Source organism: Podarcis gaigeae (assembly GCF_964106915.1).
Source record: "Podarcis gaigeae genome assembly, chromosome: 9".
Lineage (NCBI taxonomy): Eukaryota > Metazoa > Chordata > Lepidosauria > Squamata > Lacertidae > Podarcis > Podarcis gaigeae.
The window spans coordinates 64,700,757-64,718,759 of NC_139685.1; the positions used below are offsets into that span (position 1 = coordinate 64,700,757).

Consider the following 18,003-nt stretch of genomic DNA (forward strand, 5'->3'; position numbering starts at 1 on the left):
CGGAGACAGTCTGTCAGAGCAGGAAGAGGCTGGAGCTAATCCAATAAGTACGAAGAGTTGGTGAATGGGAGGGCTGCTTAGATAGGAAGCAGAACAAGAGACCCGAGGGGAGACAGTTCAATATATTCTGTAGAACCTGGAAGAAGTCTTCAGAAGGGTCATCTTGAGTGATAATGCCGGCGGCTGCATTAGAGCCATCCGGAGCTAGCGGTTTGTTTTTGCAATAAATTCTCCTTTTTAATTACCTACACTCACTGCATTATCAAGCTGGGAACCTGGACTCCTGACACAGTTGCTGGAAGCCACAGGAGGGGAGAGTGCTGTTGTGCTCAGGTTCTGCTGAAGGGTTTCTTACTACCATCTTGTTGGCCACTGTGAGAACTGGATGCTGGACTAGGTGGGAAACTGCCCTGATTCAGCAGCCTCCTCTTATGTTGTTTTCCAGGAAGGGAACATGTGAGTTGGCAAAGGGGGGAATTTGGGAGGTGCACAATGTTGTTGTGGGTGCCTTTCCTCCTCCCCAAATGAACGCCCCACCCCACAGAGGAGGCAGGTTTAGTCGTTGTCTGAGGACTATCCCTGCCTCCGGGTCTGGTCCTGACCGGATGGATACTAGAATCAGCAAGGGATACCCACATGACCTGAAAGTGTTGCTGTGCAACGCCAGGTCAATGATTCATAAGACCACTGCCATCCATGACTTGATCATGGATGGAGGACTTGACCTGGCATGTGTAACAGAGACTTGGTTGGATGAAGCAGATGGGCCTGTCCTTGCCGCTGCTTGTCCACCAGGTTTCTCTTACGCACAGCAACCCAGGTCATGTGGGCGGGGAGGGGGGGTTGCAGTGATTTTTAGGAAGTCATTAGTTTGCACCCGGCGTCCTATTGGGAAGACCCAGTTTTCTGAGTGCATGTTCTGGAAGTTGGGCAATAGGGGCAGTACAGGATTCCTTTTGGTGTACCGACCTCCCCGCTGCACCAAGGATTCCCTGTCTGAGCTGCTTCAGGTCGTGGCGGATGTTCTCCTGGAGACACCTAGCTTGGTTGTCCTAGGGGATTTTAACATCCATGCTGACACGACCTTACAAGGGGCCGCTCGGGACTTCGTGGAAAGCATGGCCTCCATGGGGCTGTCCCTGAATAAGTCTGGCCCAACCCATAGCCGTGGACATGCCTTGGACCTGGTGTTTACCTCTACGGATGTTGGTGATCTGACACTAAGTAAAAGTGAAATGAAAGAAGTGCCATGGTCAGACCACTTCCTGGTGCAACTGGACTTCTCTGCGACCCATCCCCTCTGCAGGGAGGTGGGACCGATTCGGATGGTCCGCCCCCGCCACTTAATGGACCCAAATGGTTTCCAGAGAGTGGTAGGGGATGCTTTATCCCATGTTGATGGCCTTTCATCCGATTCCCTGGTGGCCCGCTGGAATGTGGAGTTAACCAGGGCTATTGACTGTTTGGCTCCGAAGCGCCCTCTCCGATTGCATGGAGCCCGGAGAGCCCCGTGGTTTTCCACGGATCTGAGGGCAATGAAACAATCGTTGAGACGGCTAGAGCGCCGGTGGTGGATAACTCATTCCGAATCTGACCGGACACAGGTTAGAGCTCAACGTCGAGCCTACCAAGTGGCGATAGCGACGGCGAAGAAGACTTTCTTCACCGCCTCTATTGCATCTGCAGAAAACAGCAGCAGGAGACTCTTTCAGGTGGTTCACAATTTAGCGGAACCACCTGTAACATCGGGGCCCAGTACGGGCCACATGTTCTCCTGCAATGATTTTACAAATTTTTTTGCAGATAAAATCGCTCAGATTCGGGAAGAAGTAGACTCCACCGTGGGAGCAGGGCCGGGGCGGGAGAGTGCTAGAGTCCTGTCTGGTCAAGTTGTGTGGGATCAATTCCAATCTGTTACCTCCGAGGATGTGGACAGGCTGCTTGGACGAGTGAAGCCAACCACCTGTCTCCTGGATCCTTGCCCATCCTGGCTTATAAAAGCTAGCCGGGAAGGACTGGGCGATGGGCTTCGTGGGGTGGTGAATGCTTCCCTCCATGAGGGAGCCTTCCCAGACCCACTGAAAGAGGCGGTTATTAAACCGCTTCTTAAAAAACCATCTTTAGATGCGGCCACGATGGTCAATTATCGCCCAGTCTCAAACCTTCCATTCTTGGGCAAGGTGATTGAGCGAGTGGTTGCTGAACAACTCCAGGCACGCCTGGAAGAAGCGGACCATTTGGATCCCTTCCAGTCGGGATTCAGGCCTCATCATGGGACTGAAACTGCCTTGGTCGCACTGGTTGATGATCTCCGGCGGGCTAGGGACAAAGGTGAGAGCTGTTTCCTAGTTCTGCTGGATCTCTCAGCGGCGTTTGATACCATCGACCATGACATCCTTCTGGACCGTCTTGAGGGGCTGGGAGCTGGGGGCAATGTCATACAGTGGTTCCGCTCCTTCCTCCTGGGCCGTGTTCAGAAAGTGGTGGTGGGGGATGAGTGTTCAGACCCCGGGGCTCTCACTTGTGGGGTGCCCCAGGGTTCTGTCCTCTCCCCCATGCTTTTCAACATTTACATGCAGCCGCTGGGAGAGATCATCAGGAGGTTTGGGCTGGGTGTTCATCAGTATGCAGATGATACCCAGCTCTACCTCTCTTTTAAATCAGAACCAGTGAAGGCGGTGAAGGTCCTGTGTAAGTGTCTGGAAGCGGTTGGAGGTTGGATGGCGGCTAACAGATTGAGGTTGAATCCTGACAAGACAGAAGTACTGTTTTTGGGGGACAGGAGGCGGGCAGGTGTGAAGGATTCCCTGGTCCTGAATGGGGTAACTGTGCAGCCTGGGAGTCATTTTGGACTCACAGCTGTCCATGGAGGCACAGGTCAAATCTGTATCCAGGGCAGCTGTTTACCAGCTCCATCTGGTACGTAGGCTGAGACCCTATCTGCCTGCAGACTGTCTCGCCAGAGTGGTACATGCTCTGGTTATCTCCCGCTTGGACTACTGCAATGCGCTCTACGTGGGGCTACCTTTGAAGGTGACCCGGAAACTACAACTAATCCAGAATGCGGCAGCTAGACTGGTGACTGGGAGCGGCCGCCGAGACCATATAACACCGGTCTTGAAAGACCTACATTGGCTCCCAGTACGTTTCCGAGCACAATTCAAAGTGTTGGTGCTGACCTTTAAAGCCCTAAATGGCCTCGGTCCAGTATATCTGAAGGAGCGTCTCCTCCCCCATCGTTTTGCCCGGACACTGAGGTCCAGCTCTGAGGGCCTTCTGGCAGTTCCCTCACTGCGAGAGGCCCAGTTACAGGGAACCAGGCAGAGGGCCTTCTCGGTAGTGGCGCCAGCCCTGTGGAATGCCCTCCCATCAGATGTCAAAGCGATAAACAACTACCTGACATCTGAAGGCAGCCCTGTTCAGGGAAGTTTTTAATATGTGACATTTTAGTGTATTTTTCATCTCTGTTGGAAGCCGCCCAGAGTGGCTGGGGAAGCCCAGCCAGATGGGCGGGGTACAAATAATAAATTATTATTATTATTATAAAGTGGGAGATAACCAGAGCATGCACCACTCTGGTGAGACAGTGCGCAGGCAGGTAGGGTCTCAGCCTGCGTACCAGATGGAGCTGGTAGACAGCTGCCCTGGACACAGAATTGACCTGCACCTCCATGGACAAATGTGAGTCCAGAATGACTCCCAGGCTGTGCACCTGGTCCTTCAGGGGCACAGTTACCCCATTCAGGACCAGGGAGTCCCCCACACCCTCTGTCATCTGTCCTCCCAAAACAGAACAGGCACTGCGTAGATAGTAAGAATGTTGCCAGAAAGGAACGTTTCTGGACTCCTGAACTTCAAAATACCAGCGCACAAGTTGTTTACAAGATGTTAACTATGACGATAATGGGCAACAGATGGAGAAAGAACATCCTGCATATAATTTGATGTTAGACATATAGGAAGATTATTGGTTGAACACGTGGCAGAAAGTTTGGCAGGAGCAATGGCAAATTGTGGCTGGCCCCACATGTGGAGAAGGAAATTAAGCTTTAAGGTACACATTACAGAGAGGAAAGGGAAGCTTTGGATTTCTAAACCAAGAGACGTGGAGAGGTCTGGGGCGCCATTTAGGGAGGGTAACAGGGGCCGCTCTCTCCCGCATGTGATTATTCCTCTACAGCACCTATTATCTTAGTCCATTTTGAATTATGGTGCTGGAGGAGACTCTTGAGAGTCCTATGGACTGCATGAAGATCAAACCGATCCATTCTGAAGGAAATCAGCCCTGAGCGCTCACTGGAAGGACAGATCCTGAAGCTGAGGCTCCAATACTTTGGCCACTTCATGAGAAGAGAAGACTCCCTGGAAAAGACCCTGATGTTGGGAAAGATGGAGGGCACAAGGAGAAGGGGACGACAGAGGACGAGATGGTTGGACAGTGTTCTCGAAGCTACGAACATGAGTTTGACCAAACTGTGGGAGGCAGTGGAAGACTGGAGTGCCTGGCGTGCTCTGGTCCATGGGGTCGCGAAGAGTCGGACACGACTAAACGACTAAACAACAACAATGAAATCTCAGTCCAACTCTGTAGAGGAATAGCTGCGCTTGGAATAGTGATTCCTGAAGTCTAAACAAAACTGCAAAATCCTATGAGGGTAACATTGAATGCGTGGTACGCAACCTACTTGGCGACTGCAGTATGTTGATGCATTGACTACAATAGGCTATCTGTCATGTTAGGTTCCAATGCTCTCTGCAATTCCCTTGTTTTCATTTTGCAGGTAGAGGAAACTCCCCAGTACAGGTTTGGATATGCTCCTTCCCACCTGTGTGCTGAGGGAGATCACTCAACATCATTTTTTTTAAAAAGAGAAAAACAGATGCAAGGAACCCAGATTGAACCAGGGCCATCATGGTATCGGGAGAAGGAAACTTTTGGCTTTCCACTTGTGCTCCTGCCCCCCTCTACTAGCAAAACAACATGGAGAAAGGGTCAACTCCCTCCTCCACCAGTGCCCCTCTGGTGCAGCAGCTTTTGAGCCTGAAAAAATACTTTGCAAGTTCAGTGTTGCTTACATTGACTAGCTGGTTTTCTCCTAGTCTTACCTGGAGATGCTGGGGATTGAACCTGACACTTTCTGCATGCAAAACAGGTATCAGGAGAGGCGTAGGCAGGAAATGTGACAACAATCATGAATATACCAAAATAGATAGATACTGCCTTGACCTAGGTTGATATTGTTGTCGTGAGGTATCTGAAAAAAAACACAGCCAATTCTTCTTAAAAAACAAATTACTTTTTAAAAGCAATTTAATTCTTGGATATTGTATATCCAGTGGATGGGCATGTGAATCTGCCCCCCGCACAGGAAATACATTTGCTGTCCCCTCCACCCACCAACCAAACCCTGATAAGGCATCTTGAGGTAGTTGGTGGACAGGATTTTGAGAAGCAATAGAGATAGATAGGCCCATCCCTGAAGTGTTCAGGTCCTAAGTACACTGGAAAGTATAATATATAATTGCACACACAAGTCTGTGAATTACGGAAGTTCCTCGTATGGCCTGATGACTGAGTGCCGTTTAGCCCATTTTAGTCAAGTGACTTTTATTTCTCTGTGGAAAATGCAACAACAGCAATACACAATGGAAACAGTTATTGTGGAAAGTGGTTTTAAATGGCCTTCAGGTGGACATCTTATGACGTGTTGTGCAATCTCGAAAGATAAAGACTGGGTTCTCAAGCTGGGGTGGGGGCATATGGCAGCTATAGGAATTTGTGAGAATCACATTCTAGAGAAAGAAAGTGTTCTGTGGCAGGCAGTGCTTTCGTTCTACTGAGAAACTGCTTGGTTCTTAAAACCAGGGCCGGCCCTCAGGCAAGACAAGGTGAGGCGGCTGCCTCAGGCATCAGGTCCACAGGGGCAGCAGATCCAGATGCAGCTATTTAATCTCCGCTTGTTCCTGATGTAGGTCTTCACTGACCCCTTCTACCCTGGCAGGGAGGCGGGTGCCATTTTGCGGTTTGCCTCAGGTGTCGAAATGTCTTAGGCCGTCTCCGCTTAAAACTATATTGACAAATAGTTCATGACATGTTAAACTCCTTCTGTTTATTAAGACTTCAAGTGGGAGGCTGAAGAACTGAATGCTCTCCTGTATGTATATATGCAGGCATGAATGTGTGTGAGAGTGTGTGTATGAGTGTGCATATATGTATAATAAAAACAGCACCTTTCTGCACATAGAAAACTAGATGCTTGTCACATAGCTTGGTGTTGCATACAGTGGTGCCTTGGGTTACATACGCTTCAGGTTACAGACTCTGCTAACCCAGAAATATTACCTTGAGTTAAGAACTTTGCCTCAGGATGAGAACAGAAATCGTGCTCCGGTGGCAGCAGTGGGAGGCCCCATTAGCTAAAGTGGTGCTTCAGGTTAAGAACAGTTTCAGGTTAAGAATGGACCTCCAGAATGAATTAAATATGTAAACAGAGGTACCACTGTATAGGGATTGATGAATTTGCCAGTTCGATCTCTCTCAGGAAGAGTACAAATGGGGGCCTCTGTAAAGTAGGACATGTGGATCTTGGCCCATTTAAGGTTGGCTCCCAAAGTAAGAATTTTTTTTCACTTGTGCAAATATTTCTGAGCTATGGGGCTCATGCGAAATTCAGGCTTCTTGTCCTGCCCAACTGTTTTTCATGTTTTCATCTCCTCATTATAACCACAGCAAGAGGAGGAAGACACAGAACATTCCTGATGTCTTTCCAGCAGTCTAGTGGAAATACGTTCCTGGGTGTCTTCTTGGAATTTATCTGTGAGTGGAAACATCATCAGTGGCATCTCACCACAATACAAAGGAAGTCTGAACACCTCCCAGAAATAAACCTATGATTTCATTGGGACAGCCTTACTGACCCATGGCCACAAGGTAAACATTGCGTCTCAAACATTCACCGGAACTTATGGTTACAGGGCATTGAAAACATTTTTTTTCAGTAGATTTCACAATAATAATAAAAAAGGACATCTTCATTTAGTTTACATAGCTGGAATTCTTATTGTCCAAGCATATGAGAGACTGCTTTCATACTGCATTGATCCAATTCATTGGACATGACCCAGCTAACTTTTGGGGGACTTTCAATGCAATCCTATAAAGCAAGCCTGACCGAGTTCAATGGAGCTTACTCCTTGGTAAGCAAGCCTAGGATTGCAGTCTGAAAAACACGCTTACATATCTCTCAATAAACCATAATGAAGGAAACTTTCTAACGGATAGTTGTGTTGTTCTGCTGCAACAAATATAGCACCTTAAAGCATGTGGAACATCTCGGGCCTGGAGGCAGAATGTAGCTCTCCTGGGAATGGGTTCATGAAAGCTGTGTTGAAGTAAAGCAACATTTTTTTCTATTAGTCTCTAAAACGCCACATGACTTCTTGTTGCCGCTGTTAACCACTCATGAATCACCAACCAAAAATGGCTCTTTCATTTGCCTGTTTGTATATAGGAACCTGCTTTTACACCACGGCAGACTGTTTTGGCCACCCAGCTGGGATGTATTAAAATGTTGGTGGTGTATAATTTTTTTAAAAAATAACAATAGAACAAAATGAAAGACTAGTATTCGTGATATTTTGGTTATTGATGCAGGCTGGAACTAGATGTAAAATAATGCCATCGTGTTCTGCATTTCTCTGCCACACTGTTGGTTGCTGTTGGAGAGGAGGGTTGGGCACTATATCATGTGTTTCCTTATGTGCACATTCAAAAGAGCAGAGCGTAAATACAGGGCTGCCATTTTGGTTGCCAGCCCTGTGAGCAGTGTCAGCGCCCAGTTCTAGCTATAGCTGCAGGTTCCCTTTTATGGGATAAGCTGTAGGTATTTTTTACGGACTTCCTTGTCATTTTGTGCCTCAGGGTTCGGCCATCGCTCGGTTACTTTCACAAACTTTTAAAAAGAATCTTCTGTCACCCTTCAAAAAGTAAAGTGAAAATAAACCTCAACAACACGTCATGGTGTGTCCATGCTTTCCAACCCTGAGGTGAGCCTGGCTTGTTGTCTTTTCCTAGGCTGAGGCTGGGCTACACTGGAACATTTGGATAAATGCCTCCCAGCTATGTCTGGAAAGTGCCCTTCGCATGTTCGTTCTGTATCACTTTACGCCGCATTGTGTGACAGACATTTCTCCAAGCAATGCTTGTGCTGTGAGGTCATTCGTAATTATTAATCAATATTTGAAGGAGGTGCTTTTCTTGTCTCTAGCATCCTCAGAATGTACCTTTCACCACACCAGTACAGTGGTACCTCAGGTTACATATGCTTCAGGTTACATACGCTTCAGGTTACAGACTCCGCTAACCCTGAAATAGTACCTCAGGTTAAGAACTTTGCTTCAGGATGAGAACAGAAATCGTGCTCTGGCGGCGCAGCGGCAGCAGAAGGCCCCATTAGCTAAAGTGGTGCTTCAGGTTAAGAACAGTTTCAGGTTAAGAACGGACCTCCAGAACAATTTAAGTTCTTAACCCGAGGTACCACTGTATTTCCTTGCTCTGCCAGAGTTGCTAATATCTCTCTGCTGTGGTTTTATTTTTATTCTTTTTTGTAACACATTTTCGTGAGGAGGAAGGCGCAGTGATGCTTCACTTTGCACCATGCCAGCTGATGGTACCCCTGGCATAGATCCCTACATGAGGTGACCTGCACAATCAAGACCCCAGCTCCTGTAAAAGCCTACACAGTGTGCATAGACAAGTGTGCTCATGGGCTGTCTCAATTAAGATACCTGTGCACAACAACATAGAACAACAATAATAACAGTATAGAATAATAATATAGAAACGGATGCATTCCTCCAGAACACACTCTGCTTTTGAAATCTGCAGCCTTTTAAACCAGATACAGTGGTACCTCGGGTTAAGAACTTAATTCGTTCTGGAGGTCTGTTCTTAACCTGAGGTACCACTTTAGCTAATGGGGCTTCCTGTTGCTGCCACGCCGCTGCCATGGAATTTCTGTTCTCATCCTGAAGCAAAGTTCTTAACCTGAAGTACTGTTTCTGGGTTAGCGGAGTCTGTGACCTGAAGCATTTGTAACCTGAAGCGTCTGTAACCCGAGGTACCACTGTAATTCAGAGTCAAACATGCAGTCTCTTCCTGCTGCTAATTGTGGTTAAGCAGTTTCTACCTATGCCAAGCCAAGATGCCCACAAACTGAGCAGACAAGCAAAACCACCAGTGGGTGAGGCACTGATTAGGAGCCACATGACAATGGCTTGCCTCGGTTTCTGTTTGCAGCGTCTGCTTCCTAGCCCCTATGATAAGAAAGTGCATGGAACCGCTTCCCAGATGCAAACTGTGGTTCCTGTGTGTATGTCTGCGTGCAGGCCCTTGTAAACATACCCTAATCTTGCCTGCCCACTCCTGCCTCAAAGGCAGGACTTTCGGTAAGGGCAATGGCAATTAAAAAACCCTACATGTCTCGAATACAATTACACGGTTAGCTTCTTTTTATTTATTCGATGTGTCTGTGTTGGCTTCTTGCTCTGGGGAGAGGAGGCGGGGGTGCTCATTGTGACAGTAAATTGTTGCAATGAAAACAAGAAAAATGAAGCCCCAGACCGAAGTATGATGTAACACAAGGCTTCATTGTTCTTGGACTTTGTTTTCCCACATGTGCACATTTATGAAGGTCGTGCCCTCTGCTATCAACCCCGGCAGAAGTCAAAACACTTGGCTTTCTAAGTTGAGGGTCTCTCAAGACATTGAGCCATTGGAAGCAGCTGCAGCCTCACACAATTTTGGAGGTGGGTTCTTCTTCTTCTTCTTCTTCTTCTTCTTCTTCTTCTTCTTCTTTCTTCTTCTGTTTTATAGACTACTCATCATCATGACAGAAACTTCAGCGTTGGTTTCCAACATATAAAATAAATTGATTACAGTGTAGTTGTTGGGGCAGGGAAGGGGAATCTGCTACCCTCAAGATGTTGGCCATCATGAGGCTGATGGGATTGGAATATATAAAAATCTGGAGATTTCCAAATGTTGGATTGGGATTGGGGAAACCAAGGTTCAAATCCTCACTGAGCTATGAAACCAAGAATAGACACATCATCCTCATCCTCAAAATTTTTTATTTACATGCCTCCCACAATCTGACTGGGTTCCCCCAGTCACTCTGGACAGCTTCCAACAAATTAAAACACAATACGACATGAAACATTGAAAACTTCCTTAAACAGGGCTGCCTTCAGATGCCTTCTAAGTCAGATAGCTGTTTATTTCCTTGACATCTGATGGGAGGGCATTCCATAGGGTGGGTGCCACTACCGAGAAGGCCCTCTGCCTGGTTCCCTGTAACCTCACTTCTCGCAGTGAGGGAACCGCCAGAAGGCCCTTGGAGTTGGACGTCAGTGTCCGGGCTGAACAATGGGGGTGGAGACGCTCCTTCAGGTATACTAGACTGAGGCCATTTAGGGCTTTAAAGATCAGCACCAACACTTTGAATTGTACTTGGAAACATACTGGGAGCCAATGTAGGTCTTTCAGGACCAGTGTTATGTGGTCTTGGCGGCCGCTCCCAGTTACCAATCTAGCTGCTGTATTCTGGATTAGTTGTAGTTTCTGGGTCACCTTGAAAGGTAGCTCCACGTAGAGCACATTGCCGAAGTCCAAGTGGGAGATACCTAGACCATGCACCACAATGGCTATGCTGTAACTCCATGGTAGGCGAGGCGGCAATGCGTCTGAATACTAGTTGCTGGAAGTCACAGGAGGGGAGAGTGCTGTTGTGCTCAGGTTCTGCTGAAGGGTTTCTTACTAGCACCTGGTTGGCCACTGTGAGAACAAGATGCTGGGCTAGGTGGGACACTGCCCTGATTCACCAGGCTCCTCTTATGTTCCCAGGAAGGGAACACATGCATTGACAAAGGTGGAAATTTGGGAGGACTTCCGGTCGGCGCCAGCGCTTAATGGCGGTCCTCCCTTCGAGCTCCGGAGGAGGACTGCTTCACGAGTTCGGGTCTGACCGCTACGGCGAAGCGGGGACCCTCAAAAATAACAGGCGTGGAAGCCTGTGAACAAGGAGACTCGGCGGGCACCATTTGCGCCCCCCTTTACTGCAAAAGAGCCTTTTTAAAGGCTCTGGAGCGGCATCGGGTGTGCGCGCGGTGCTGAGAGTCGCTACCCAGCCCGTGAAGTGAAGCCGCGTCGCCATGAGCGGAGAGCGCCAATTCCTTCCTGAAATTTGGAACTGAAATTGAATACCCGTAAGTAGGATTGAAAGGCTTACTGGGACTTTTCAAAACTTTGTCTGAAATTTGGCCGAAACGGGAAAGGTTAAAATTAAGTAAGTCTGCCTTCCTTGGACTGTTTGACAGCTAAAGCAACGAAAATACAAAGCTGCAATTGGAGGAGAGATTAATTCGGAATTATACAACCTTGACATTAAACTTGAATCTCCCCCCTGGCAAGCAGGAGCAAGGGGGGGAAGGGAATAGGACTTGGCTTAACCTGCTTGGAAAAAAGTAAAGAACAATAGTTTTCTGCCGTCTTAGGCTCTTGGAGCTGGCTGCCTGAATAAAACACTGAGCTAGTGAACTGTCATTTGGGACTTGCTACAAAGTTGGGACATTATTTGTTACAAGTTTGGGACTTTACTGAAGCTACAAATTGAAAGTTTGGACATTGTGAAAGATTGTTGCTAAAAACTTTTCCTATTGGGAATTTTTGGTTTTTCTTTCTTCTTTCTGCTTATGGGATACATTGAATTACCCCCTCTAGAGGGCTGAGGGGTAATAGTTGCAAAACAGACTGTAGAAAAACAAGTCAGTGGATTTTTCCATTTAAAGCTGCTCCTGTGGGAACGACCTTGGGACATGAGTGGCCCAGCAGAAGAAATAATAACAAGATCTAAAGTTAAAGCTACACAAAAGAAAAGGGGCTCATTATCTAGTACATTGCCAGCAGGAGCAGCTGGGCAGGAAAAAGTGACAAATTTACCGATGGATCCAGTGACACAAGCACTACTTAAAATAAATGAATCTCTAGAAGTCTTAACAAAGCAGAGCTCGGAAAATACCAGACAGTTGGCAGAATTGTCAACAAAATTAGACTTGAATACTAAAAGTATTACATCAAATACAGAAACCATAAATAAATTGATTGAAGAAAACGCCACAACTCGAAAGATTGCTGAGGAAGCTAAAGCTACTGCAGAAGCAACACAGGAAAAATTGGTACCAGTCTGTAAAAAGTTGGATCAACATGAGGCGGCCTTGTCTTTGTGGGAGATGCAGAGGAAAGAAAAAAATCTGAGATTAAGATTGGTCCCAGAGAGCGAAAAGGACAACTTGGTGGACTTTCTCACAAAAGAATTTTCAGAATTTTGGCAGGTAAACTTGGAGGAAGAAGAATTTAAGATAACAGCTGCCTTCAGATTGGGTAGGAGGCTAAATAGAAAGATTTCAAGGGATTGTTTGATAACCTTAAGATCCAAAGAGGAAAGAGATAAAATATTAAATCTACATTATCAAAGAACTCTTGAGATTGAAGACGCCTTTGTTTAGATCTACAAGGATATCCCTAAATCCATCTTGGAGGCAAGAACACATTATAAGGACCTGGTTCACCTGCTGAAAAAGAACAATTTACCTTTCAGGTGGGAGTTTCCACAAGGTTTGTCTTTTAACTTCAAAGGGAAGAAAGTAAAAATAAGAACAGTGCAAGATAAAGAACAATTCCTGGAAGTATACGAGGAGGATCTTCAAAAGGGAGTGGTGGAATCAACCCCAGAAGCAGATATTCTGAACTTAACATTTGGACTTAAACCACCGACTGAGGAAGAACAGTCGCAGGGAGCAGCTGGAGGTAATTAATTAAATAACAAGATGGCTCTGCAATTTCTAAGTTGGAACTGTAATGGACTGAACCTTCCCAGAAAAAGGCGTGAGGTATTTCATATCCTAAAAAAAGAACATTTGGACTTAATTTGTTTACAAGAAACCCACGTGACCAGGGCACATAGAAAATTACTTATAAACAAAAGATTAGGACAGGAATTTATCTCGTCAGATAAAGTTAAGAAAAGAGGAGTGGTGATCTTTGCAAAGGAAAAGTTGGCCCCAAAGTTAATTTTCAAAGATGAACAAGGAAGATTCTTGGCAATTGAAATACAAGTCCAAGGAGAAAAATTCTTGACAGTTGGAATTTATGCACCAAATGAAGGGAAGGCAGAATTTTTTAAGAAGTTGCATGAGATTTTAATGGACTATCTGGATCGTAATGTAATTTTAATGGGAGATATGAATGGCGTGGTCTCTACAAACATGGATAAAGCACAAAGACAGGTGGTCTCTAAGGATGGGAGATTACCAAAGACTTTCTTTGAAATGACTGAAAATGTGGACTTGATTGATATCTGGAGAACAAGGAACCCTCTTGAGAGAGAGGAAACCTTTTTCTCTGAAGCAAAAAGGACATGGACAAGAATTGACCAAATTTGGATTTCTAGTGGGATGGCTCCAAAGATTAAAAAAATAGAAATCTGCCCAAAGACTTGCTCCGACCATAATGCTGTAAAGATGGAGATGAAACTAACAACAGCTGGTTCCTTTAGATGGAGAATGAATGACACCCTATTTAAAGATGAGGAGATTTACAAAAAGGCCCAAAAAACTTTAAAAGGCTATTTTGAGATAAACCTGAAAACAGACGTGGAGAAAAGAGTAATTTGGGACGCAAGTAAAGCCGTGATGCGAGGTTTCCTAATACAACAGAACTCATTAAAGAGAAAGAAACAAAATGAAAAGAAAGATAAGATATTGGAAAAGATGAAAGAAGGAGAAAAGAAATTGAGGTCAAAACCAAAGTCTCATGAGATATTGAGAGAAATTAAGTTTTATCAGATGCAATATATGGAACTGATGAATCAAGAGATAGAATGAAAAATTAAGCAAATGAAACAAAGGACATTTGAATCAGCAGACAAATGTGGGAAACTCCTAGCATGGCAATTGAAGAAGAGACAGAAACTGAATACAGTTACAAGTTTGGAGGTGGAAGGAAGGAACATTTGTAAACCAAATGAGATCAGTAATTGTTTTCAGAGTTATTTCAGAAGACTATATGCAAGAGGGCCGGAGAATGAAGGAGAAATAGACGACTTTCTTAAGAAATATGGATTACAAAAAATTTCGCAACAAAGTACAATGATTCTAAATGAGAAAATAACTGAACAAGAAATAGAGGGTGCCATTCAAAATATGCAATTAGGGAAATCTCCAGGACCAGATGGACTGACCTCCAGATATTACAAAGCTTTGAAGGAATGGTTAGTACAACCACTGAAGGAGGTCTGCAATGAAATTTTAGAGGGGGGAAAGGCGCCTGAATCGTGGAAAGAAGCATTTATCACACTTATACCAAAAACTGAGATTGAAAAGAACCAGATTAAGAACTACCACCCTATATCATTACTCAATGTGGATTACAAAATATTTGCTGACATTTTGGCAAAAAGACTAAAGAAGGTGTTGGTGGAGGAGATTCACAAGGACCAGGCTGGCTTTCTCCCAGGGAGACATATGTCAGATAACGTAAGAAACATAATTGACATTATAGAATTGTTAGAAGTTAATATTAATACGAAGGCGGTATTAATATTTGTGGACGCGGAGAAAGCCTTTGATAATATTTCTTGGAGTTTTATGAAGAAGAATCTCCATGGGATGGGGGTAGGCCAAAGGTTTGAAAATGGTATAGGTGCAATATACTCTGAACAAAAAGCTAAGCTAATTGTAAATAATGTGGTTACTGAAGAACTTCCTATAGAAAAAGGGACACGACAGGGGTGCCCAATATCCCCATTACTTTTTATATCCGTCTTGGAGGTATTGTTAAATATGATTGGGGGGACCAGCTGGTTGAAGGAATTCAGGTCGGAGCCAAACAATATAAACTGAGGGCCTTTGCAGATGATCTAGTATTGACTTTACAACAGCCAGACACTAGTACGAAAAGAGTTTTAGAACTAATTCAAGCTTTTGGTCAGGTAGCAGGATTTAAGTTGAACAAGCAAAAAACTAAAGTCTTGGAGAAAAATTTAACAAATGATGAGAAAGAGAGGTTTCAAAGTGAAACTGGGTTAATGGTGGCAAAAAAAGTGAAATATTTGGGGATTAATATGACATCTAAGAATGTGAATTTATTTAAAGACAACTATGACAAATGTTGGATGGAGGTAAAGAAAGATCTAGAAATATGGTCAAATTTGAGACGTTCCTTGTTAGGCCGAATTGCTGTAATCAAGATGAATGTACTGCCTAGAATGCTATTTTTGTTTCAGACATTACAGATTGTGGATAAAGTGAACTGTTTCAAGAAGTGGCAGAAAGATATATCTAAATTTGTCTGGCAGGGCAAAAAGCCCAGAATAAAATTTAAGATATTAACTGATGCAAAAGACAGAGGAGGGTTTGCCCTGCCGGACTTAAGACTGTATTATGAATCGGCAGCTTTCTGCTGGTTGAAGGATTGGCTACTTCTTGAGAATACAGACATTTTGGATTTGGAAGGATTTGATATTAGATTCGGTTGGCATGCATATATTTGGTATGACAAGGTAAAAATTCATAAAGGATTTAAAAACCATATTGTTAGGAAAGCATTGTATAATGTTTGGATTCGATATAAGGATTTGTTGGAAGATAAAACTCCTAGGTGGTTGTCACCAATTGAAGCTAAGGAAGTGAAAAGATCTAATATGGAATCTAAATGGCCAAAATATTGTGAAATTCTAGAGCAAGAGAGTGGAAAAATTAAATTACAGAGTTTTGAGAAACTAAAGCCCAAAGTACGAGATTGGCTTAATTATCATCAAATAATGGAGGTGTTTAAACAAGACAGGAAAATTGGCTTCCAGTTGGAGAGATCCAAATTAGAAACAGAGTTGTTAGAACCCAATACTAAGAACTTATCAAGAATGTATGACTTGCTGTTGAAATGGAATACATTGGATGAGACAGTTAAATCAGCTATGATTAAATGGGCACAATACTTTGGTCATGACATTATGTTTGCGGATTGGGAACAGTTATGGACCACCAGTATAAAATTTACGGCATGTAATGCCTTAAGAGAAAATATTATGAAAATGATTTACAGGTGGTACATGACCCCAACCAAGCTTGCAAAAATTTATCATTTGCCCAATAATAAATGCTGGAAATGTAATGAGATGGAAGGAACCTTTTATCATCTTTGGTGGACCTGCCCGAAGATTAAAGCCTTTTGGGAAATGATTTATAATGAAATTAAGAAGGTACTTAAATGTACTTTTCATAAGAAACCGGAGGCATTTCTCTTGGGCATGGTTGGCCAATTGGTGTCAAAGAAGGATAGGACATTTTTTATGTATGCTACCACAGCGGCAAGAATCCTATTAGCAAAGTATTGGAAGACACAAGAACTACCCACACTGGAAGAATGGCAGACAAAGGTGATCGACTATATGGGACTAGCGGAGATGACTGGCAGAATCCGTGACCAAGAAAAAGAGACGGTGGAAGAAGACTGGACGAAATTTAAAGTATATTTGAGAAATTGTTGTAAAATTGATGAATGCTAAAATGACAAGGGAAAGGAAAATATAGAACTACAGCTGTAATTGATTAAGTGTTAGAAGAAACTTAAAGAGAAAATAAGTAATTAATTAAAGAGTTGCTGAAAATTTTTTAAAACAGAGATGCAGAAAAGGGGAGGTAAGGGGAAGTCCGAGAAGCAAGGTTATGAAAATATGTCTTCTTGAAATTATACATGTTTGTATGTTTTTGATTTGTTTATGTGTGTGTATTGTTATGTCCTTTTTTGTGTTGGAAAAATCAATAAAAGTTATTATAAAAAAAAAGACAAAGGGGGAAATTTGGGAGGTGTACAATGTTGTTGTGGATGCCTTTCCTCCTCCCCAAATGAGTGCTCAGGTTATTACCATTATGCAGAAAATGTCTGTGGTGCCCTAAATCGAAGGCTGCCGGGTTTCTAAAACAGAGTTACTGTATTTGCACACTGTGGAATCATTCTCTCTCTGTATGTTTTAAGCTTGCTTAGGAAATTGTTGTTAAGAAATATGTCTCTTTGGTGGAATGTAATTAGCATCGCTTTCTTCCTGCTATGAGCTATAATTCTGTGAGTAACTGGAAGCAAAAAAATAAAATAAAAAAAATTGAGGTTATTCTGAGCCATGGTTTATGCATTTCAAATAATTTGCAAAGTTAGATTTGTAGCAGTAGATGAAGAAGGGGGTGTGCGGAAAAGCCCAGCAGACGTCTCTTTCACTTCCTGTTTCAGTCCGTGGTCTGGGGAGGAGTGCCACAGCCTCTAATGACAGTTGGTTCACTGGAAGAAATTGGTTTCTTCCACAATCTATAAATGTAATTTTAGGGAGATTAAACAGGGCATCACAACATGCATAGACTTTTGTACTGCAGTCTTTGGCATGATATGAACTGGGTAACTCAGATTCTGATCATGAGTAATTTGTGATGCTTGTACCACTAACTTCATTTATTCAGAAACACTTTAATATTATTATTCAAGGATTTTTTTTCCAGCTGGGACTCACCAGAACTCAGTTCAAGCCCCTCTCAGATGAGTGCCATTGCCATTACAGTCATACCTTGGAAGCCGAATATCTTGGCTCCCAAACAAATCGGCTCCCAAACAATTGAAACCTGGAAGTGGGTGTTCCAGTTTTCGAATGATTACCGGAATCCGAACATCTGGTGCGGCTTCCAATTGGCTGCAGGACGCTCCTGCTGCCAATCAGAAGCCACGCTTTGGTTTTTGAACAGTTCCGGGAGTCAAAAGGACTCCCAGAATGCGTTCTGTTTGAAAACCAAGGTACCACTATACAAGAGAACAAGGGGGGTGTTTGTGGTGAGTTCCAGAACCTCTTTTTCCAGAAAAATATAGTGCAGAGAGCCAGGGCAGAAATGTGAGTCAATGAAGTG

General features: G+C 44.1%; 1 long non-coding RNA gene across 1 annotated transcript; it reads left to right on the plus strand.

Moving 5' to 3' along the window:
* Positions 1 to 93: 93 nt before the first annotated feature.
* On the plus strand, positions 94 to 17,709 carry LOC310852025. Its single transcript, XR_014567953.1, has 3 exons — positions 94 to 317; positions 6,737 to 6,931; positions 17,605 to 17,709. It is a non-coding gene; the product is annotated as an uncharacterized lncRNA (long non-coding RNA).
* The last annotated feature ends 294 nt before the right edge of the window (positions 17,710 to 18,003 follow it).